This window comes from Sus scrofa, chromosome 13 (genome assembly GCF_000003025.6).
Source record: "Sus scrofa isolate TJ Tabasco breed Duroc chromosome 13, Sscrofa11.1, whole genome shotgun sequence".
NCBI classification, from domain to species: domain Eukaryota; kingdom Metazoa; phylum Chordata; class Mammalia; order Artiodactyla; family Suidae; genus Sus; species Sus scrofa.
In genome coordinates, this window is record NC_010455.5 from 15,188,389 (window position 1) to 15,213,860 (window position 25,472).

The following is a 25,472-nucleotide window of genomic DNA, read 5'->3' on the forward strand; positions in this document are numbered from 1 at the left end:
AGCTGCCCCGCCAGAGATGAGGCTGGATCCACTGCTCATTCAGAGATGTCTGCTTGTGGGGTCAGCATGTGGTGGGAGTGGGGGGGCTCTGCTACTCTTCATATTCTAGTCAACTTTAGAAATTTCTAGTCAGGTCTTAGCCCTATTAGGCCAGTGTCCTGCTGTCTGCTGGCATTCTCTAATTCTAGGGTCCCATTTATTTCTGTAAGAATTGGGAGCAAACCACACATCCTCTGAACCTCAGTTTCCTTGTACACAAAACATGTGGAAATGTGAGGACAGTGGTACTTCCCAGCATGGCACTAAACGCCATAAAAAGACAACACAGGGACAGTTCTTACACATTGTACACAGGGCCGACACTCAGTAAGCGGTGATGATTAATAAAGCATTGAAAGAACATTTGCCTTCCTTAGAGTTGGCCTCTGGTTGAGAATACTGAGTAATCTCTGGGTGGCTCCTTTGGCCTTCTTGGTGAAAGCCTTTAGAAAGGTGGGCATTGGAGATGATGGAGGATAATGTGAGAAAAAGAATGTAGGAGTTCCTGTTGTGGCGCAGCAGGAACGAATCTGACTAGGAACCATGAGGTTGTGTGTTCGATCCCCGGCCTCGCTCAGTGGGTTAAGCATCTGGTGTTGATGTGGCTGTGGTGTAGGCCAGCAGCAACAGCTCCAATTAGACCCCTAGTCTGCAATCCTCCATATGCCACAAGTTTGTCCCTGAAAAAAAAAAAGAAAGAAAAAGAATGTATGTGTGTGAGTGACTGGGTCACTTTGCTGTACGGTAGGAAACTGACAGCACACTGTAAACCAGCTATAATGGAAACAATAAAAGTCACTCAAAAAAAAAAAAAAAAGGGAGAAAGAATGGTGGGGATTCATGTGTAGGTAGGAGAGGACACAACTGCCCCCTGCCTTGACCTGATACCCAGATATCTCAGTCCCTCCTTCTGTGGGATCGAGCAGGGCTGGACTTTGTCCTCAGAGATGGCGCCATTGCCTTTACAACTGGAGAAACTGACATGCACTTGTGCGCCCCTGTAGGATTCCACTTCTCCTGCTTGTTTTACCACCAGGCCCTGGCCGTCTCAGGGCTGGCGGGCCTCTCTAAGCCCTGACACAGAGGACTCGTTCACCTCAGGGAGGAATTCGACCTGCCTTGGGCCTCATCAAACTCCATCTGCCACTTTAGTAAAAAGCACTTTTGAGAAAACCTCGGCACTGCCTACCACCACACCTGAGATTTCAAAAGTGATGCAAAGCCCATGCGGGATGGCAGGTGGGGTTTGTTGTGATGGCCATGGGACATGTTCTAGTCCCACAGACATTACCCCTGGACTTCAAGACTTGCAAGGTAGAAAGAACATTTCCTACCTTCTACCTTGAAGTCATGCACATGCTAAGAATCACACAATAGCAAGTATAGATTATTAAGTAATTACTACATACTGGTCATGGGCACAGCACTTTACAAGGACCAGCACATTTAATCATCACAAAAACCACCAGAGATAGGTCCGCTCTACTCCCATTGCTTGGATGAGAAACCGAGGCCTGAATGGCTGGGAATCTGGGCCAGGCCCCCCAGTTGGTGGGAGGGACCCCTAGTTCTGGGAGTCACAGTTGGGAGGCACCAGATCGGCCCAATTCCAGAGCTTGGGCTCTTCACCTCCGTGTTCAGCTTCTCCCTCCCCTAATCCCAGCCCTGGCCTGTTTCACTGACTTCTGACCTGAACCTCCCCTTGAGACATTTCCTTGTCCTTACCTGTAACTAAGGGCTATGAATTATCATCTTCTCCTGCCTGCTTCCCACAGTTCTTGTCCAAGCTCCACAAATGTAGGCCAAGTAACTGCTAATCAATATGCAAAGTAAAGGTTTTCTTTTAAAAATGAGGATTTTTTTACATTAAAAATATATGTCCTTCTACTCTGAATAGATAGCATGGGGCCCATCACAAAAATGGAATGGGACCAATAATCAAAGGCATAAAATACTTTTCTGAGATGAGAAATGATAAAAAAAAAAAACTGAACTGTATTTCAATAAATATGACAAATATATACACACATACATACATATATATATATATAAAATCTCCTTCTGAGTGGGGTCCAAATTGAGCCCCCCATATGCTGAGTTCAGCTTCTCTTTCTGAGAAGCATCCTGAAGTTCCAGAACACTGTACGCAGAGGAGGTCCTAACAGGCCTGAATGTTGAGCCCAGGAGCCACCTCGAAGGTAAATGAACAGATAACCAATAAAGGCGACACGGTGTTAGATTCCTTAGCAAGACCGTGCTGATCCTAACCTGAGTTCCTAAGTTCTGTATCAAAGAACATCATCCTATTGGAAGGAAATAACCTCTTCCTAGTTCCCTCCAACATCTTATCCAGAAGTGATGCTATTATGTGTCTGTCTGAAGCAGCTGACATATTTGCAGGCAGATTGTAGCAGATGCGGTTGGCGCCTTGTCCCTACTTCTGAGGGCTTTCTGGAGCTGGGGTGCCTGTGTGCTTCCCAGACCAGAAGTGCTGGGTGTGCTCCCCTCCCCACTGAGTCTAGCCCTCAGCCAAGACTGAGGAGGGTTGGTGGATTAATGCCCTGGCTCCCTCACCCTCTGGCTAAGGTAACTTCTCAGCTGGCTCTGAGTTCCTCATTGAGGTGACACTCCTGTTTCCCATGGGGGCAACTAGTTAGTTAGCCCACTTTAAAAACTTTTGGGGTTTGGGAGGAGTTCCTGTTGTGGCACAGTGGAAATTAATCCAACTAGCATCCTTGAGGATATGGGTTCCATCCCTGGCCTCGATCAGTGGGTTAAGGATCTGACACTGCCATGAGCTGTGGTGTAGGTCACAGACACGGCTTGGACCTGGTGTTGCTGTGGTTGTGGTGTAGGCCGGCAGCTGTAACTCCGATTCGACCCCTAGCCTGGGAACGTCCATATGACACATGTGCGGCCCTAAAATAAATAAATAAATAAATTTTAAATTAAAGTATAGTTGATTTAGAGTGTTGTGTCAGTTTCTCTGTAGAGCAAAGTGACCCAGTCATACACATATATACATTCTTTTTCTCATAGTATCTTGCATCATGTTCTAACATCGGTGATTGAATATAATTCCCTGTGCTGTACAGGAGGACCTCATGGCTTTTTCATTCTAAATGTAATAGTTTGCATCTCCTAACCCCAAACACCCAGGGTCTTAATATCCAAAATACACAAACAACTCATACAACTCAACAACAACAAAATAAACAACCCAATCAAAAAATGGACAAAGACCTAAAGAGTTAACCCACTTTGGTTGACCACCTTTTCTTCCTTGTTTTATGCCTCACTTCTCAACCAGTGTTTCCTGGGATCACCTCCCAGAGAAGTAGCTAACTGGCACTACATTCCTCTCTTAGGGTCTGTTTTTGAGCAGAGCTCAAGCAAGTTCAAAACTCTGACGCTGGTCAGTGAGAGAAATAATAATGTCCCAGAGAAAACACAGCAGTACGTTTCCTTCATGAATAAACGATTTCTCCACTTGTCCTTCTACTGATACCTCTGCTAGGTTAGGACCTTATAAATCCCAGAACCACTTGCCAGAGGACAGTTTCCTTCCTGTGAAACAGGCACCAGCCTAGGTGAGGAGAGATTTTTTTTTTTTTTCCTTTAAATGAAAGACTCGACTAACAAAGGAGACCAGGGGAGTCACCTGATGGCAAATCAAATTACAATTCACTGGCTAGAACAAGTAATTAAATATAAGGGGGTAATGGGAAAAGGAGAGAGTCACAATCCCATAGCCCCCTTTCACCTCTCAAGGACTCCTCTTTGCCTTTGAATCACTTCTGCTTCAATTAACATTGATTGAGCCTGCCTTAAGTGCCTGGCTCTTGTCAAATCCCATTACGACAGGCTCCAAGACATTCCATTCACAGCCTTTGTTGTGCCTGGACTTTTTTGTGTGTGTGTGGGAGGGAAATATTGAGCATGGCATGGAGTATATAATGCATTAATCACTACGTTATGCAGGAGGTTTGCTTTTTTCTGGCACAGCCATTTGTTAAACAGGATCTCATCTCTGCCATTAGCATTATCAACTCAAACCAATTCTCTAAGTTCAAGTTATGATGCTCTAAGAAGCATGTCAGAATGACCCACAACTGCTATAAAAGGTAAATATTGCAAATGTTGGCCTGTAAAGTAAGAAAATGTGCCTGGATCTTTGTTGGAGTCATCACGCACCTCATATTTGTGTTGTTGCTGGGCAAAGGATGCACACAAAGACGCAGGTTTCCTCTATGGGATTCCTTATCCTGGGACTTGGCGTTTATTGTGTAGGAGATGTAAATGGATTACAGTTGTACTAGAGTCTCTGCCTTACCTCTTCGTACTCGTTGCTCAAATCTTGGATGGTGGGACTCTATTTTATGCTTCTTTGTTTTCAGTGTATGGCTGAGGTCAGGGCTTTCTTCATATTAGATACCTATTTCACCTTTACTTGAAATAGTTGAAGTTGACCATGGAAATTCTTTGTTTTATAGGTTTCCTACTGAATTTTAGTTCAATCCAACATGAGAGTGTACTAGCCCTGAGTCATTGGGGGAAGAAAGGACAAATCAAGCCACATCCTTGGCTTCATAACCTCATGTTGAGAGACAAGATTCTTATTAGAAAAAATAAATCAGAAAATAATATTGCTCCTAGGATCTTTAGGGACCAGGGATCTCTTATGAAGGGAAGATGCTTGCTCCCATTGGTAACTTTTTAATGCTCACGTTTATAGTCTTATTAACTATTAAATTTGTTTATTCAACATTCAAATGCTATTTTGCTACTAATAAATCAGAACATCCTTTATGAATCGAATCATCTCAAATATTTAATTGCTGATGACAGATTTAAGTAGACAGATTCTCCTAAATATGTCAATAAACTCTACCAATTTTATTTAAATGCTTCACAAAATTCAAAAGCAGACAGATGCACATATGTGCACATATTCACATAAGTAATCACAATGAGATACCAAATGTATTACTCCTACACTTGTGATTAAGTACTTAAACTATGGGTTTGATTTATGTCTTCATTTTTTATAAACATTTTTATGCCTTCCCTGTGTTTTATACTTGTCAGTGTTTATACTTTCCTAGAGTTACAGTGATTTTACCAGACTCCAAAGAAAAAGGAACACAGCGTCAGGCCAGCTGAGTTTATAAATTCTGGGTTCTCCATCACTTATTTTGGGCTGCAAGTGGGATCTTACTTGAGCTCTTCAATGTGGATTCAATCCTGGGCTGATGTTTCATGGCCTGAGTTCTGTCTTAAGAGTCAAAAAGTTTTACTATACAGCAAGGTGACCCGGTCAGACATCATGCTCCATCATTAGTGACTAGATATAATTCACAGTGCTGTACAGTAGGATCTCATTGCTTATCTACTCCAAAGGCAATAGTTTGCATCTACTAACCCCAGATTCCCAGTCCATCCCACTCCCTCCCCCTTGCAACCACAAGTTTCTTCTCCAAGTCTATGATTTTCTTTTCTGTGGAAAGGTTCACTTGTGCTGTATATTAGATTCCAGATATAAGTGATATCATATGGTATTTGTTGACAGAATACTGTAAACCAGCCATAATGGAAAAAATAAAAATCATTTAAAATAAAAAAAAGAGAAAAAAGTTTAGTAGCTATGGCAATGAGCCAACCTAAGCCCCCGTCTTATAAAAGCAACATGGAGTGCCCCCAAGAGCTCCCCTGTTGATTGTCTTAGTTTCAGGAAGTGAATCTTTACTTCATGATGTTTTCACTTCATAATGCCTTCTCAATATTGATTAAAATCACCAAGTGGTTTCATCATCTAAGAGGAGGCATCAAATTGTCTACTTTGCATTGCTGCCTTGTGCATCAGTCTTTAATATAAAACTGGACTTTCTATTGGCTGGTATGTGTGGCCGTAGGATCTGATTACTCCTCTGTCAACAAAGAAAAGTCTCCAACTTCCCTTGAGTTATTTAAAATCAACTCTAAGAGTTCCTTTGTGGTGCAGCAGGTTAAGGATCTGTGTTAGCAATGTTGTGGCTCAGGTTGCTGCTGTGGCACAGGTTCACTCCCTGGCCTGGGAACTTTATGCTATGTGTGCAGCCAAAAAAAAAAAAAAAAAAAAAGCACTTCTATCTGTCTTTTCCTCTTGAGAGGAAAAATCAGATATAAGAGATAGAATGTCTGTATCTGTCAATTCTCTAACCTACTTGTTAAAAATATTTTTTTAAAATAAATATGCCCTGAGTTCTGTTTCCCAGTGACTTTTATGGAACTTAGACTTTTTTGTTGTTGAGTACTGTTATGGACTCAGAGCTTCTGATAGACATCTTATTCCTGTGAACTATCAAATTATTGCCATGTGTGCACCCCATTAAACTGCCTCCCTTGTCCTCTCAGCATTACTCCTGAGACATTTCTGAATGTCTCTTGCTTAAAGATAACAAGATGTTCCATACCTTTATTGATTTTTCTCTTCTTTTAGCACAGATTTTAGTCTCTGAGAAGCCCTGATTCCTATTAGTAGAGAATAACACTAGGGTTGCATATCAGTTTTATCCCTATGAATGTGGTGAGACTTTGGTGTAACTTTGAGATCCTGTAATGGAAATGCTGGAATAAACAAACAAATAAATAAATAAGATAATAAATTTTATTATGAGTTTCTAATATGAAAATGCTAATATTATCACCTGTTCCATATTTTTAGCTAATTAATTTAAAAATTGTTTTCATACCTCATGCCCTCTTGGATTATCAATTCACATTGTCATCACCCTCCTTTCTCATTTATTAGCCAGAGGTGTTTTCTTGATCACAATTTTGGAGTTCCTTTATTGACAAACATAAGACAGGACCCAAGTAGAGATAGCTATGGAACACACTAGGAAGATCAGTATTCTCATCTGTGAAAGGGATGCACTGATGAGGTTTAGAACTGCAATTTTTTTCCTGTGGGTGTTGTTCTACTCCTTGGAATTTTTGTCATTGGTCTAAGGCAGTGGTTCTTGAAGTCAAATCACCATGAAGTGGTATTAAAACACAGGTCATTGGGCTGCACTCTCAAGTTTCTTGTCGCTAGATCTGGGGTGAGGCTGGGAAATGTGTATGCCTTCAAGTTCCAGGTGGGCTGACGCTAGTGGCTATGAGACCACACTCCGAGGACACTGGTCTCAGGGACATAAAGTAAGATTTGTTGTCCAGGTAGGGCTAAACTTTGAAGCCTTGAACTTTGAGGCTATTGCTTAAGCTGAAGATTAAGTTAAAAAAAAAAAAAAAGAGATAACTTCTAGAAAGACAAGTCCTTGGGACATACTAATTGAAATTAGCGTTGTGAATCTTGCATTGACCAGCACCATTTTCTATATCTTCTACTTCTTGGTACTGCTCTGATGGGGCAACTCTGTTTACCAGCTATAGATCTCATATAGAGCATATGTGAAAGGGGCATTAAAAACCTCAATAAAATATTAACAGAATTTTCATAATTCATGTAGAAAATTATTTTTCACTAAAATACCAATGAAATTTCTCCTCCCCCTAACCCCAATTCTTTGGACAGGGAAATAATTCACACAAACAAAGGAATGTTGTGTCTTTAAACCCAGATCCTAAATCCTGATTTATTTTAAGGTTGAAGGGTACCCTTGCCACCTTTTACCTGATATCTGTTATAGCAGGAAGTCTCTCTTCCTAAGTGTTTAAGCAAGTGCCAGGTATGCTGTCACTTCAGGATGAATAATACATAGCCATAATACATGGATGCTGTGGGTGATATTAATAAGACATTTGCAGTCCTGCAGGAAGAATTGTGCGGGAAGATAAATAGACACATTTACTTATACTGTTGTTAGGAACTTGAACTTCTGACACACAGAGAAGGTGTGCATTCTATTTTGGAACTACCTGACAAAACTTCTTTGTTTTCTTGTTCCTCTGTCTGCCTCCCACTCCCCATCCAAGTGTCCAAGTGTAGATATTCCTTAAGATTCTGCCTTTTCTCTCTCTCTCTCTCTTTTTTAGGGCTGAATCTGCAGCATATAAAAGTTCCCAGGCTGAGGGTCATATCTGAGCTGCAGCCCCCAGCCTATGCTACAGCTACAGCAACATCAGATCCGAGCCGCATCTGCAACCTACACCACAGCTTGAGGCAATGCCAGATCCTTAACCCACTGAGTGGGGCCAGGGATTGAACCCACATCTTCATGAGTACTAGTCAGGTTTGTTACTGCTCAGCCAGAATGGGAACTTCCTTTTCTCTTTGTTGACCTTTGTATTTTTCTATCAGTGAACTCTTCCACTCACTTTATTTTTTAATTTAATTTTTATTAGATTATAGTTGATTTACAGTGCTGTGTCAATTTCTGGTGTACAGCATAATGACCCAGTATTTTCCTCATACTATCTTCCATCAAGTTCTATCATGAGACTAGATATAGTTCCCTGTCCTATGCAGTAGGATCTCGTTGCTTACCCATTCTAAATGTAATAGTTTGCATCACCAGCCTCAAACTCCTCATCTGTCCCACTTCCTCCCTCTCCCCCTTGGCAGCTACAAGTCTATTTTCTTTGTCTGTGAGTCTGTTTCTGTTCATTTGCGGTATATTTTAGATTCCACACTTTAAATTTTTTTCTCTAGAGGAGATGATTTCACAGACCAACTACCCCCATCCCAAATTGAATCCTCTTTTCCAACTGTCTGTAGGACATCTTTATCCAGATGTCATTCCTGAAACTTGAACCACCTGCCTTAATAGGACTCAGCACTTTTTCTTCCCAACACAGTTTATCATTATTTTTTTCTTTTTCCCGAATGTGAACCATATTATTTACTGCACAAAATCCTTCCCCTTTATCATCCCAGACATTCACAAGATTCAGCCTTCTGTATGTCTCTCTGACATTGTTATCTTTATTTCATCTTCTACTGACAAAACTGTATCTTAGGCACCCAATGCTGACATTCAACTGATTAAATCCTTTTAACTGATTTTCAGTCTCTCTTCACTACAATCTATCTTAAATATCCTCACAACACAAATCTTCCCAAAGATTTTGTCACTGATCATGACATTGCCCTGATCTAGAATCTTTCATGACTCCCAGAATGTAAGGAGATGTATTCACCACTTTTTATCCTGCTATTCAGGATTTCTAGTACAGCCCCACCTGACTTTTTCACTTTTCTCTTTCACTCTTTTGCTTATGAACCCTCTTACTTCACTAACATAATATCAATCTCTAAACATGCCTTTAATGTAATATTTTATTTGCATTATTACTCTTTCTTCATATCATCTTTTCTATTTTACTACCTATTGGAAAGCATCACATTTTTAGAAAAAAATATAGCTGTGCCCATGGCATATGGAAGTTTCTGGCTAGAGATGCTTATACCTACACCACAGCTGTGACATCGCCAGACCCTTTAACCCACTGTGCCTGGGTGGGGATAGAACCTGCACCTCTGCAGCAACCTGAACAGCTGCAATTGGATTCTTAACCCATCGTGCCACAGTAAGAACTCCACAAAACGCTCTTTAAAGATACCTAAGAAATGCTAGTTTTCCATAGAGTGTTGCTTGATTCACCTCAGCCAATACTAACTTTTTTTTCCCCCTATTTGAACCCCTACATGATTCTCTGGAGTTTTCACTTCTGACTTGTGCCTGTACCTGGTGGTTGTGTTGCTGTAGAACATTATGTGTTAGCTCCTGAACTCTCCAATCCTGCTGTGCATCTATGTGGGAAACACTGAGGTGGATACTGCTGGCCAATGCATGCTGTTACAATGACTCACATGTTTGAGAGTCTTTCCTTGACCAGGCATGATACCAGACATTGAAGGCACACTGGGGGAAAGTGTTCTATCCTGAGGAACAGCAGGTGAATGACCTTGAGCTGGGAATGAGCTGGGAATGTTTAAGGGAGGGATGAAAGTCCTGTGGGATGGAATATCAAAAATGAAATTTGGATGGAATGGGATTGAAAAACAAGGTGGGAGTTATATCATGTTGGGTCTTGTAGACTATGGAAGAGAGTTTGGATTTTTTTCTAAGCACAATGGGAAAACTTTAAAGGAATTTAAAGTGGGAAATCCTCTGTGAGAATGGAGTTACAGTGGCAGACAAGAAGAAAGCGGGTGGTTTATTATCTTAAGGTGTTAACTCCAAATTATTATTTGGAAACCAGGTTGGGTGAGCTGGTCTATGGTTGGACTAAAAAAAATCCCCTTTGGCTTTGGTCTAGGTCAAAAGCAAGTCAAATTACTATCTTGGCCTCTCCATTGGCCACAGCCTTACTTTGGCTCTTGATGTCTTGTGAATTCTATGGTGTGTAAAGGAGGGAAAGAATAAATTCAAAGATTAATTTCCCAAAGATGCCCAAGGACTATATACTAGTTGACATGGGAAAACTTTCAGAGAATTGAAATTCCAAAAATACAGGGAATTCAGAGTCTAGGTTGTGTGCTTCTGTGCTTTTTAACCTTCTTTTTCTCATAAGATGTAGCTTCTATGATCACAACAGTTTCTTGCTCTATCCACAAAGCCAAATAGTAATCTTGGTCTGTGTCCCATGTCATCACCTTCCCTCAGGGATGGGAAAAAAAGGGTTTTGAGCTCTTCATAAATTTTTATTCCCTTTTAGGAATAGCGTGTATATAATAAGCATGAAATGTATTAACTGCTAAACTAAGCCAAATATTTTATAAGCCACTGTCTTCAATCAGAAGCTCAGAGGTAAGAGTTTTTGCACTATTAGTAAATTTCTCTGCCATTGTTTATTTGTTGAGTTCAACAGTCTACTTTTTTTTCCTACAAGCAACACCTCTGCTATGTAACTCACTGGAGTCATTCTTTTTCAAAACTTTAAAGATATAAATATTTTATGAACTTCTCTGATCGTTTTTAGAATTTGCTTTTTCAGCCTTTTAAAACTTATTTTAGGTGTCATGACTACTGGGTACTAGATTACTAGGTAGTTAGGTAGATGATTGATTTATTGAGAACAACAACTTAATATATCATTTGTTCCAAAATGAAAAAAAAAAAGTTGTTTCAGCCACCATGGCCTTAAAGTAAGGAAGAGTTAGTGAATCAAAGTATTATCTGATGTTGCATATATTTACTTGCTTCCGCTATATTCTAGTTCCTGTGCTGGAATCGGAGACGAATGAGGAATAGTCTATGCCTCTAAAAAATCACAGACTGAATTCCAATAAAATCTCAGGGAAGAGATTTTAAGGATTATCATAAAAAGCTTAAATTTCTTCTGTAGAATTGCTGCCAAATGGAGATCCAGCTTCCCCTTGGAAACCCTCAGTGTCAGCGACCTTGTTATCATTCATGGCAATCAGTGCATTTCTGGGGAACTCATTCTTATTACCAGGTGAAAATCTGTTTCTCTGTGAGCTTATCCAGGGATTCTCTCAGAAAATCCAAATCCAAATGCCAAGAAAATTTGGCAGATGGCATACATAAATTAACCAATCCATACATTAAAATTAAAACGTTCAAGTGTTATAATGTGGCACCTAGAATTTGGCCACAATATAGTGAAACCAACAGGAAGTGGTGAGTACTATATTTTTTTTTTTTTTGAGAAATGTGGGCCAGATATTCTCTCTCTCTCTTTTTTTTTTTTTTTCATGTAAACAAGAATGTGGAATTTTTGTATGGCATTGATCAACTTTTAAATTGGCAAACAATTCCAAACTTTAAAAACACTCTATAGGCTGTTTGGATGTAGGGAGACCACACATCTACAACTGGATTTGGCTTGTGGGCCATTAACTTTCAACTTTTGTTCTAAGTCCCAGAGCTATAAAAAAGGAATGCTAGTTCTCTTTCACTTGACAGCCTAATGGACAATCAGCATCATTCATTACCACAATCTTTTCCATTATTTCTTCCTTCATTTAAACTGCACTTCTGCCAAACTCATAGGATATTCTTGATCTAATCCACAAACAACTACCACTAAATAATTGTAATTAGGTGACATCCATATAAGCATTATGAAAAAACTCAAGGATTATATTTGGAAAACCTTTGCCAAACTGTTTCTTACCTTTAAAAAAATGTTATTCTTCTAGAAGATGCTGGGCACTAATATGAGTCTGAATCTTGCTGAATGCTAGAAATTGCAGCTTGATGGGAGAGTATTTGGGGAAAGCTTTTCTCAAATCATCTACCAATCTGCATGTGCCTTTAATTAGATAAAATCCTAGTCCAGTGTCTGCACAGTAGGCACTAAGTAAATCTTTATTCCTGTTCTGATTATTTTCCATTTGCCTCCCACTTAGACCCACCCTCTGCCCTTGGGCTTCCTAACTTGTCATATGAAAAGATGATTACTCTGAACCACACACCAGGATCTTTTGCCAGATGGATTCCAGTAGGGTATACACAATGGAGCCACCAGGAAGATACCAGAAAGCAGAAGCAGGTAGAGGCAGGCTATTTCTTCCAAGTTCCCTCCCTGCTTTGTGGGCCCAGCTTTCAGTCTTGTGGCCTCACTTTCATCCAAAGAGCACCGTGCTATGGCTCTGGCTTTCATGGGTCCCCCGTGATGCTGATTGTCTTCTTTGCTGCCTGGCTTCCTAATGTTGTTAATTTCAGATACCTTAATATCCCTTGTTTGTCCCTACCTTTTGCAAAGAGTATCTCTGTGTCTGACTTGAAATATTTGGGGTGATTTTGTTATTCTGCCCTGACAGATAAATTTGCTGTCCCTTCCTCCTTAACTCTTGTAATGCCATCTCCATTTCTGTGTGAATGATAAGTACTTAACCCTAAAGAAAAGGTTTTAAACTTGTAGTTAGGAATATTCCCTCAAATTTTCTTGCCTCATCTCTTGGTGGGTGTCAGGATCTTCTCAGACAAGTCACTGTTTCAGAATCCTGTTTCAAATTATAAGAACCACCCCATGGGTACAGAAATATCTTGAGTGTGTAAGGCTGCCATCCCCAGCAGGCTGTGCACATCCTGAAGCCTTAGTTCTTCCTAGTTTTGAATCAGACTTGACCTCCTGGGATGTACCAGAAGCTTTATTCTCAATGGCAGGATGGAAGTTAGTCTTGCTTTTCTGGTGAGCTTGAAGAGTTTCCCACTTGGAGTTCCCTGGTAGTGCAATGAGTTAAAGATCTGGCATTGTCACTGCTGTGGGTCTGATTACTGCTGTGGCACTGGTTTGATCCCTGGCCCTAGGTCTTCAGGATACTTTGGACGCAGCCAAAAACAAACAAAACAAAGATGACAGAAAAGATGCCCTCCAAACCCATCCTTTATTAAATTTCTTTTTCTTTTTTGACCACACCTATGGCATGCAGAATTTCCCAGGCCAGGTATCGAACCTGTGCCACAACAGTGACAATGCTGGATCTTTAACTACTAGGCCACCAGGAAACTCCCATGTAGTTTCTCTCCCTATATATTCTCCGTTCACATCTGGAGAAATTCTCTAAATTGTACAGACTTCCAAGAATCTTAGCCCTGATGCCCTACCTGATCCCAAGTATAGCAGGATGCATGGGTTCTGTACTCTTAGGGCTCTGGGATTTGTTTCCTTGTCCATGTACCACCTGAGTCCCCTGGCTTAAGCCGTATACAATCTCTTCTTTCTTCCCCTTTCTTTATACCCTTTACTTAAGGTACAGAAATGGCTTAGGATGGAATCTGAACCAGTTATGACAATGTAGTATAACAGTTACCTTCGGAAAACAAAAATTTCATGACTATTAAATGTCAGGGACCAATAAACATAGCACTACAGCCAGCCCTGCATCTGTAAAATCCACTAACAAGTAATTAGGGAGAAATGAGTAGAGGTTTGTTTTATGTTTAGAAATTCAAAATATCTCTTAGCAAAATCCACTTTTAAAACAATATAGGTTTTAAAATCTGCGCTAATAATTTTAACATGGTCTTATCTTTAAACCACTTTCTAAGTACCAATTCTCCCAGCATGCTTCTGAAGTTTGTATCATTACCAAAGATGTGTGCCAGACTGGGTTATTTTAAAAACAAATTAGTATAGTGAATAAGTATTCTGTTTTTATGTTAATGTTTAAATTGGATTTTGGAGGTATCAGTTAAAACTACAGAATCAAGGCAATTACAGTTTTCTTCACTGGGTTGGGTTTATGCCATCATTTTTTAATATTACAGTCAATGACCATTTCTTTTTTTTTTTTCCTGTTTTGACCATTTATGTTGTATATTCCTACAGAGTGACCCCCTAGTGCAGAGATACTCAACCAGCAGAAATTTTGTCCCCCAGGGGTTATTGGCAGTATCAAGACACATTTTAAAAACTTATGTATGTATGTATTTCTTTATTGAGAAGTGTAATTGTTGTACAATATTATTTAAGTTGCAGGTGTACAATAGAGTGATTCAAAATTTTAAAGGTTATACTCCATTTATAGTTATTATAAAATATTGGCTACGTTCCCCATGTTGTACGATATATTCTTGCAGCTTATTTTAAACCTAATCGTTTGTACCTCTTAATCTCCCACCCCTGATATTGCCCCTCTACCACTGATAACCACAAGTTTGTTCTCTATACCTGTAAGTCTGCTGCTTTTTTGTTCTGTTCACTAGTTTGTTACATATTTTAGATTCCATGTATAAGTGATATCATACGGTATTTTCTTTCTCTGTCTGTTTCATCTAGTGTAATACTCATCTGGAGAAGTTTTTGAATGTCCTGATGGGGAATAAAGTACAGAATACTACTGGTATCTAGTGGGTAGGGCTGCTTCTAAATGCCCTACAAGGCAAAAGAGAGGACCCCACAAAGAAGGATCTGGTCCAAAACGTCAGCGCCAAGGTTGAGGTGCCCTGCCCTGGAGAGAATATTTGCCTCTTATGCTGGTTTTCTGCCTCACTCCTCCCCATCCCTAGACTAGGGCTGATATCTTTGTAACTTCAAGACATTTCAACTAATGGGAATTTTTGCTTGGGATTTCTTTCACCTTGCTGTGTAGTGACTGAGCATGTGATGCTGTCTCTATGGTGGGATGGAGAACAGTGTTATTCATCAGGATCCTCAAACACAACACATGATCAGGAGAGGACATTGTTATTTGAAACCAAACTGAGTGTATCTGCCTTTCCTGCTAAGACAAAGCGGGAGGACAGGAAAAAAAGATGGTGGCAGCATAATTATTATCATTGGGAAAGTAAATCCCTATATGCCTTCTTCAATTCAGTGACACATTGAGGAGAGAAGAAGGTGGGCCTGCAGTTGTAGAGCCTGTCAGTTCTGGGTTGCTGAAGGTGAGAATATGAGGAAATGGCCCTTTATTTGGACTGAGGACACTGCTCAAGTATTGGGATTTACACAGGAAAGGCTGGGGTAAGCTTATTCAGCTATTATAAGATGAGGGGTTGGCTCCTGGGTGAAGGAACCCACGTCTGAGGGATCAGGAAAATAAGAAAGCTAGAAAATGTGTAGAGAGTCTAGAGGAAGAGGAAGAGCACTAAGCAATATAGTAGGAGACTAGAGAAGGTTGAGAAAAGTGACTCAGGAGATTCCTTCCAATAGTGGAGAGTCTACATAGCTTTACAGAGACTTTATTGAATACATGTCTAACATTCAGTCAGCTCAGATTATCTCTCTCTCTGTCTCTGGGTATGTTGTAAATCCCTTCACACACACACACACACAGACATTCCTCATGAGCAATGTCAACAAAAATGGGATAAATCAGTGCATCAGTGTAGTGTGTAGAGAAATGCATCCACCTGGGACCATCAGACGTCGCTAGACACAAAGGACGGACCCAGAGCTAGATGCAGGAAGGAAACCATAAATTCCTGCAAATTTGCAGAAATCTTGGGAAAGTCAAATGAATTACTATAGAACAGAGTGAAGGGGATATAAACACATTTTATTTAAATCTCAAAAGATGATGTAACCTCAGCTGGATCTAGGGAACATTATGTATTAGAAGACACTTGATTTCCAGTGACAGATATCTACGTCAAATTGGCTCAAGCGAAGACAGGATTTATTTGCCTTGATAACTGGGAAACCCTAAAGGCAGCTGTGTGAAGGCCAGTTGCATTGAGAGGTTCCAGCTGTCATAGAGGCATTGACTATCTCCATGTTGTGACTTTACTTTCTGCAACGAAGATTGCCCTTTTAGGGTAGTTCTCATGTGGCAGCAGGGACAGCTCGCATTTACTCAGGCTTCTAAACCCTTTGGTTCTGACTATCTCAGGAGAAGGGCTGTCTTATTTGGGCCATTGCTCAAACCCAGATCAACTCATGCTTCTAGAGGTTAGCATCGTCTGGCCCTCCTGGACCCTGTGCTCTCCCTCTTGCCTGGGGAGTCAGGGTCTTGTGATTGGCAGGCTGACCACGTTTAGGGGGGCATTTCTCCAACGGAAAAATTTCCTGGGGAGGCAAAAATGCTATGAATATGCATGGAACACAAATCAATCTCTGGAGGGGTGGGGTGGGGGATGGCAGGGAGGCACAGGGATGTCTCTCTCTTATCCCTCCAAGCCTAAACTGTGGCTTTCTCAGTCTCTTGTCACTTAAGCAGGAGGGGAGGCCTTTTCCTTGACCTCATTCCCCACCAGCTGCTGTACTGTGGGGCATAAAGGGGAAGGCCCTGGGAAGGAAAAGTCCCTCTGTTCCTGGGATCTGGCCCCACCCTGGGGGCGGAGGGAAGCTGAACCTCCATGCCTGCTGGCCCTAGTTTTGCCTTCAGAGCTCCCTGGCTCTCAAGCTGTCCCTCTCTCTCTCTTCTCTCTGAACTGTCTTTGTTTGGCTTCAGTATCAAAGAAAGACTGGCCTCACAAAATGAGTTGGGAAGGGTTTCCTCCTCTATTTTCTAGAGGAGATTATGTAAAATTGCTCTTAATTCTTCTCTAAATCTGAGGTAGAATTCTCTAGTGACACCCTCTGGCCCTGAGGATTTCTTATTTAGGAACTTTTAAATTACAAATTTGTATTCTTTGATGGTTCTAGACCTATGCAGATTGTCTATTTAATGTGGTTGAGTTTTGTCATTTGTGGTTTTTGAGCAATTGATTTATTTCTTCAAATTTTTGACTTTCCTTTATTATCTTTTCAATGTTGCAGGATCTGTAGTTATGTTCCCTAATTCATTCCTGATACTATGATTTGCACCTTCTCTCTACTCAAAAAAAAAAAAAAAAAAAAAAAAAGGTTAGTAAAGGTTTACCAGTTCTATTTTTTTTTGTATGAAGACCAGCTTTTTTTTCCCCTTGATTTTCTTCATTGCTTTTCTGTTTTCAATTTCACTGAATTGTTCTTACATTCATAATTTCCTTCTTTCTTCTTGCTCTGGAGTTATTTTGTATTTCTTTTTATGGTTTTGTGGGTGAGAAATTTGGATTATTGATTTAAGACTTTATTTCTAATGTAAGCATTTAGTGCTATAAATATCCTTCTCAATACTGCATTATTTGTAGCCCATAGAGTATATCTTGTATCTTCTTCTTATTTAGTTTCATGTACTTTTTCATTTTGAGGCTTTTTCTTTAATCCTTGGATTGGTTAGAAGTGGTTTTTTTTGTTTGTCTGTTTTTGTTTGTTTGTTTGTTTTGTCTTTTTTTTTTGCCTTTTCTAGGGCTGCTCCTGTGGCATATGGAGGTTCCCAGGCTAGGGGTGTGGCTGGCCTATGCCAGAGCCACAGCAACACGGAATCCGAGCTGCGTCTGCAACCTACACCACAGCTCATGGCAACACCGGATTGTTAACCCACTGAGCAAGGGCAGGGATCGAACCTGCAACCTCATGGTTCCTAGTCAGATTTGTTAATACCTGTGCCACGGTGGGAACTCCAAGTGCATTATTTTTTATATTTTTAGAGATTTTTCCATTGGCATTCATGTTGATCTCTAGTTTGATTACATTATGTTCAGAGAACACAATCTACATAATTTCAGTTCCTTTAAAATTTTTGAGCATGTTTATACCCCGATATGGTTTATCTTAGTGAATCTTTGTGCACTTGAAAAAAATGTATATTCTACTACTGTTGGATGATGTATTCTACTGATCCTCTTAGTCATGTTATTTAAGTATTCTATGTCCTTGCTTAATTTCTGCCTAGAAATTCCCTTACTCAGAGGAGATACTGGATAATTTTTCCAGTTTAAAAAATACATATACAAGCATGCATAGAAATCTTTTCAGACAATTTCAAGGGGTTTTTAGATTTTTGTTGCTCTTGTAGGGACAGTAGTCTCTAATCTAAAATCTCTGGTCTTGATAGAGATTTTCATTCTTTTTCATACCATAAGTAACAGAGATTGTCTGATGAAGTTTTGAAGCAGGGTGATAACTGTGAAGACAAAGAGGACATCACCTGAGATGCTGTTGACATTTTGTCTCCTTCCCAGTTTTGTCCAGACTTGGACAAGCCTGCTTTAATATTAATAGCTGCAGAGTCTCCATGAATTGTAATTAGGGATTATGATCATCATAAACATCCCTCTAAATGTTGGGATGCCATTTATACACCACAAATGATGCTCCAGATGTCAGTCATCTATCATAATGTATCAGGTACAAAGTATATGTCCAGAGTCTTGGTGTATATTAACTCTATTTAGGTTACTAAATATCAGGTAGACTAGTGATCATGTGTTGAGGGGATCAAGGCCTGTATCCGGTAGACATTGCTGGGTAACAAACGACTCCAAAAATTAGGGGCTTAAAATTTTTTTTTTTATTGCATACACGTCTCTGGTTCAGCTGGATGGTTCTCTGGTCTCAGCTGTACTAAGTCATGTGTCTGAAGTGAGTTCCATATTGGATTAGCAGCTCTGCAGACAGTGGCTGGGCTCTCTCTCATATTTGAGGAGTCAGTTGGCCACTGATTGGTCATCGACACTGCCCTCAGCCAGGACAATGCAGGTCTCTCACATTCCAGGGAGCTGGCCCAGGATCATGGTGCGACAATGTGGAGGTCAGAGCCAAAAGTGTCAAATGCACAAAGGGCCTCAAGGCCTAAGCCTAGGACAGACATAGTGCTCTCCTGCCGCCTTTTGCTGGACAAAGCAAATCAAACAGCCATTCCAGACTAAAGAAAGCTGTGAGGAAAAACACTCTCCCACTTGACGGGGGAGCCACCCAGTCACATTGCAATGGGAAAGGACATAGCATGGCCATGAATTGGGCCATTACAGCAGATTCCTTGTGTTCCATACAAGAATAGACAGAAGCAATTTGGTTTTCAATTACTTAAGCTTGTTCTAAAAAGCTTTCTACTACTTAAAATCATAAAGAACTTTTTGATATTTTGCTCTGTGTCTTAAGTAAATTGGGTGCTATTTTCTTTACTGTAGGTAAATTTTTGCTCTCATCTATTCCTAGAAATAAGTCTATAAAACAAAGAGGAAGGGAGGGAGAGAGAAAAGAAATGGAGAAAGGGAAGGAAAGAGGGAAGGAGGGAGACAGAGAGGCAGAGAGCGAGAACAGCTTTGTGTTATAAAATCCAGACTTTATGGATTTCCAGGGCACTCATAAGAGCTGTTAATTCTATTAGGCAAAATAGACCTCTACTTGTTATTTCAAGATAATCCTGTCAAATGCAGTGGCTCTGTTGGAAGGCATTACAATTATTATTCAGCTTTGCTTGAATCCTTTCTGTTTGCAAAGTGCTTAACAGTTTCCTTTATTTTTATTTTTCTCTGAGTAGTTGGGCATTTTTACTCTTGGTTCATAGCCAAGCAAGGGTGGTTAAACTTTTCCTACCATAACCCCTTCAGCATTATCATAGGTCCAAAAGGGTCTTTGAAAGGTCGTGAGATAAAGAAACAGCAAGGAGGAGTTCCCTTGTGGCCTAGCAGTTAAGGATCTAGTGTTGTCACTGCTGTGGAACAAGTTGACTCCCTGGCCTGGGAACTTCCGTATATCTTGGACATGGCCAAAAAAAAAAACAAAATAAACAAACCAACAAAACCCTATTACCTACTATATAGCACAGGGAACTTTACCCAATATTCTGTGATAATCTATATGGGAAAAGAACCTGAAAAAGAATGGATATGTGTCTATGTACAACTGAATCACTGTGCTGTATAGCAAAAATTAACACAAACTTGTAAATCAACTATACTTCAATAAACTTAAAAAAGAAGAAACATTAGGGATTTTTTGTCTGGTGCCTCCAGAAGAGAAGGTCCTGGAGATCTTGGAATGTTCTGTGGAATCCTCATTTCAGTATTTCGTCACCTTGACAGGTAAATCCTCTTCATGGACAATGCTAACACATACCATTCCTTCTTGTTCCGTCTGAAAGGACATGGATGGAGGCCATGACCAGCATCTTCCTGGACCACCATTAACAGCATGGAGCATGTCACAGGGCTCTCATTGGGAAAGAAAAGATTTTTCTGAAGTTGTTGGAGATTTTTAGTGATAGTTCCTTAATGCAAAATCAATCTAAGAGGCAGAACCGAACAGTGCATCTAGGCCGGATAAATCAAGTTGAAAAACTAGTGTTCATTCATGTAGTTATTCAATCAATCAAGTACTTTCCAGGTGTCACATACTGTTCTGGACCTTGAAGTGGTAAATGGGACACATTCTCTATTCTCAAGAGCTTGCATTCAAGTTCAGGAGAAACAGACTTGTAAATGGATGCATTACTACCTTCTGTCACAGGTAAACAGGGGATGACTATACATTCCGTCACTCATGTTATTTTTAAACGAGACACTCTGAGAACAGAGAGGAGTTTTAGGTGCTCAGACCTACTTGCCACCTGCTGGTTAGATGTTCTGGTCTTTTGTGCACAGAGTGACTGCTCTTTCAGCAAAAATTATCCATTGCATTTTAATTCCTCTAGCTTAGGACTTTATACTAGATTTGGGGGTGGGAGGAATCAGCAGCAAAGTATAAAACTATTCAGAGTGTGTTTTCTTTTTAAATATCATAGTATTTTAAGAGCAATGGAAGAGCATACTTTTGAGGAATAACTTATCAGAAGTTTGAGAATTCATAAATCAGTTTTCCACTAATAAAAGAAAATGGGCAGATCGGTAATATTTTGGATCCACTGGGTAGTTGGCAGGGGAGTAGGGTGCTCTATTTGGGTAATAGATATTCAGATGGAAATTCTGAATAATGAATCAGCTGTCCTGTGAAGATTTTGTGATGGGCTCCAGGACCACAGAAAGCTTGCCACTGAGACAATACTTGAAACATAAAGTGGATAGAGGAGCAGAGACGAACTCCATTGTTATTCAAATCCCTAACTATGCCTGAGAAAACAGCCCACATTAAAGTATTACAAGAATATATAGTAGACATGGTCTCAGGACTTCCCTGGTGATTCAGCAAAGTTAAGGATCTGACATTGTCACCGCTGTGCTCGCGTCACTGCTGTGGCACAGGTTTGCTCCCTGGCCACATGTCCTGTGTGTGGCCATAAATAAATAAATCAATTAAGTAAATATAATAGAGATGGACTCTAACCATTATCAGATAGGGATACTTGGTATTAGCATCTTTATCTAACAAAGGGAAAATTTGTAAAATTTGTACTTTCGGATGAATTCGAGTGGAGAATAGGAACTGCTCAAATGTGGATTCGCTTTCATTTAGCAGAGAAAGGTACTTTTGGGGATGCTTTATAAAAACATGTTTACTAATCATCTTGTCTCCACCAACCTGAAGGAGGATACTTAGTAGCTGGCACTAAAGTTTGTGCCAGTGGAGACACTGATTTGGGAGGGTCTCAGACCCTGTTTAGCAAAGAGGTATAATGTGTATGTAAAGGGCAGCACCTGGGATTTACATATTTGTAATTAAGATTTAGATTACTTCAGGCTTTTGATATTCTCATACACCGGAGGCAATATGGGCCTCACACTTGTAGGCCTGTTCTAGAGAGAGGAGTCTGATTTCTGAGTGTGTCAGTCAGGGTAGGCGAAGTTATGCTGCCGAGAAACAATCACCTTCCAGTGGAAATCAAGAGTTTAGCACAAGAAAATATTACTTCCTTCCTTTTTGGTTAGGCAGGAAAGCAGATAGTGGCTTTTAAAGGCTTTTCTATGGGAATCTTTCCAATCCTCTAAGGAGAGTTAACATGCAAAAATAAAACTTAGCAGAACTGCAAAAATATGTTTTTGTTCTAGCTTTTACTTTGGCAGTCTCAGCACTGGATATAGGAATGTGCTTCTGGTTCCCTTCCAAAATAGAAGGCACATTCCTTTGGCAAGTTCTTCCATTCTCGTATTTTAGCTGAATGAGGCTGGGAAATAGAAAACCATTTCATTTATTGAGTGATAATTAAAGAGGATCTTGCAGCTTTTCCTGAAAAAAAAAGTTAAAAATATAATTAGGAGAGATGGAAATTTATACAAGTGAAGTGTGCTGCTATAGATAAATGAGATAAATGACTTGCTTCAAGTAGTACTCATCAGCTCAGACATTGCCAAGTGCAAATCTTTTTTCATCACTTAGTAATCTTTAGAAATCTGGAATATTTAACTGTCTTGTAATGGCTGATTTGGCTTGGTGCAGCTGATACAAGCCATACACGACCTTCATTTGCATTCATTGAAACAACTGAAATTGTTTTTATATCATATGGAAGGTCTCATGTTCACTCTCAACATCTTTGTGAACTTTGTTTCAATGAGATGGATCTGGTGCAGAATTTCCAACATCAGTGTTATTGACATCTGGGTCCATCTTCTTTGCTGTGGGCTGTCTTGTGCATTGCAGGATGTTTAGTGCATCTAGGACTTGACTCACGAGATGCCAGTGGTACTCTGTCTGGTTTTTTGTTTTTGTTTTTGTTTTTGTTTTTGGTACAAGGAATAGTGACATTATTTAGAAAGCCAGCAAACTGAGAAGATGGCGGAGTAGTGTCCCAAAGAACCACCTTACCGGAGTTAAAACTGAGGCTTCTTTCATACTAAAAGGGGAGGGCTGTGACTGGTTGTTGCAAACTTCTTGGTGCTGGAATCCTTTGTTCCTGCAGCTGTGTGCAGCTGTAGGTCTTCTGGCCCAGTTTTGACAACCAACATTCCTCCAGACATCACAAATTTCTCCTGGCTGTTCCCTCACCCCTAGATTGAGAACTGAGATGTGGTTATCCAAAAGAGTTGACGGTAGCCAATATTTAACCAATTTAATTTTTTTTGGATGGGATTCTCAGGGGCAGAGAACAATGAGAATGTTTAATTATAGCTACAACAGGCCAGTTCCTTTTTAAAGACTACATTCAGTTTCCCAATCCTGTGGTGCAATGATTGACAGAGAAAGTCATGGATTTCATAAGATGTCACAACCGGGAGTTCCCTTCATGGCTCAGCAGTAACAAACCTGACTAGTATCCATCAGGACACGGGTCTGATCCCTGGCCTTGCTTAGTGGGTTAAGGATCTGGCGTTGCTGTGAGCTGTGGTGTAGGTCACAGACTCGGCTTGGAACTGGTGTTGCTGTGGCTGTGGCCTAGTCTAGCAGCTGTAGCTCCAGTTCAACCCCTAGCCTGGGAACTTCCATCTGCCGCGGGTGTGGCCCTAGAAAGACAACAAAGATGTCACAAGTGGCCAGGACTTGAGCAGTCATCTATTATAACCCCTTTTTGATTAATGAGGAAACCAAGGCTCAAGTAGGTCACTTGCCCAGGTTAGAGGCAGCCTGTGGACCCTGGCAGCACAAGGTAATTAGTTCTCTTTCTAATGCTCTTAGAAAGAAGGTTTGGACCTAATGATTTTCTCTGCTGGGTATTTCTATGCTGATACAATTTCTACAGAAACGGGGCGCCAGTGTATGAGAATAATTTGACAACACTCTTAACGAGGCTCCGGAAGAAAAGAAATAGGGAAAACCAAGGTGGTTTTCATCAAAGGTCTCTTCTTGCAGCTACTTAATCTGGATCCCAGAGCTGTGGTCACAGGGCTGCATCCCTCCTACTGGGATTTCAAATTTGTTTGTCAGGTTTTTCTACGGAAGCAGGGAGGTGGTGTGGATTGCTAATGACACTTTTTAACCAAGTGCTTAGCAGACAATATGTTATTATGCATTTGCTGGGTACTTTTAATGTTGAGAGCTAGAGTGTTGTGATGTTCACCTGAGGAAAAATAGAGCCTATGACCAAACAGGAGGAAAAAAACCAACACACCAGAAAGATGACCCTTCAGGAGAAATAGAGCTAATATCTCAGAGGGCAATAAATATATGTTGGTACATTGACATTAAGGATAATAACATAGAATCAGAGAATTAAGAAATGGAAGGACCCATGGTAGCACTAGGATCGGGGAGGGGCAAAGATGCAGCATTCAGACCTTTGCTTCCCCCTCCTCATGCCCTGACAGACATTGTTAACTGATTACGATACCCTTGATGGACACAGACTTATAATATTCCTCAAGACAGCACTCCAGGAAGTCACTCCCGATATATTGGCGTTGACAAGGAAACATATCTATGACTTAAGTACACTTTCCACCTTACAGATAAACCTTCTGGGCATCATTTTTTTTAAAGGTAATTTCCCCCAATCATGACACTAGTCATTTAAAGTATGAGGAAGCAGAGTGTGTATTTTTTTTTTTTTGAGTCACAGACTATTTTTTTCCTTCACTTCTACCAGGCTGGAGGCTGTGCTGGAAATTCTTCCAGGTGAAGATATATGATGGGGAAATAAACATGTGCCAAGTATCAGACAGGTGGTGACCCGGGCCAGTGATGGCTACAGATCAGACCAAACTTGGCACCAGAGATTGGGAAATGGCCTTGTCCTAAGGAAGCTAATGGTCCAGGGTCCTCTGTATCTGCCGTGTTTTGGAGAACAATGCTAGCTAAGAGAGTTTCCAAACCTAGGGACTGGCCTGGGGGTTAGTTGCACAGGGTGTTTGATTGGAGAGTTCTCCAATTTCCTCTCTTGATCAATAGAATTCTTTCTTTGAAAGGGACAGACTGACTCAAGGTTCTGTTTCTAATAGGGGAGGGAGGATGGAGAGGGTATCCAGAAGCTGAGAACCCAGATTCAGAGTGAAGAGGAAGCATTGTTCTCTCCCTGACCCTGCTGGGGGCCTTGTCTGGAGGATTTAAGGGCTTTCTTCTCAAGTCATGAAGCTCCTTCCACAGAGGGGTCCTTGGCATGGTTGCTTCTGTCTGTTCTTCCATCAGCTGTTCCATTCTTTATTTGGTTCTGAAAAATGTTTCTTTGCCCTATTGCTTTTACTCACAGCTTCTTTCTTTCTATTTTTTTTTTTCATTTAAAAAAATTTTTGGAGTATAGTTGATTTATGATGTTGTGATAATTTCTATACAGCAAAGTGTTCCAGTTATATATATACACATATCCATTCTTTTTCAGATTTTTTTCCCATATAGGCCATCACAGAACACTGAGTAGAGTTCCCTGTGCTCTACAGCAGATCCATGCATATGCTGATCCCAAACCCCCAGTCCATTCCTCCCCACAC

At 40.5% G+C, this 25,472-nt stretch overlaps 1 protein-coding gene across 3 annotated transcripts in view; it reads left to right on the forward strand.

Moving 5' to 3' along the window:
• Nucleotides 1–25,472, forward strand: part of RBMS3 (RNA binding motif single stranded interacting protein 3) — a 1,489,550-nt gene that overhangs the window by 219,468 nt on the left and 1,244,610 nt on the right. The window lies entirely within an intron of this gene.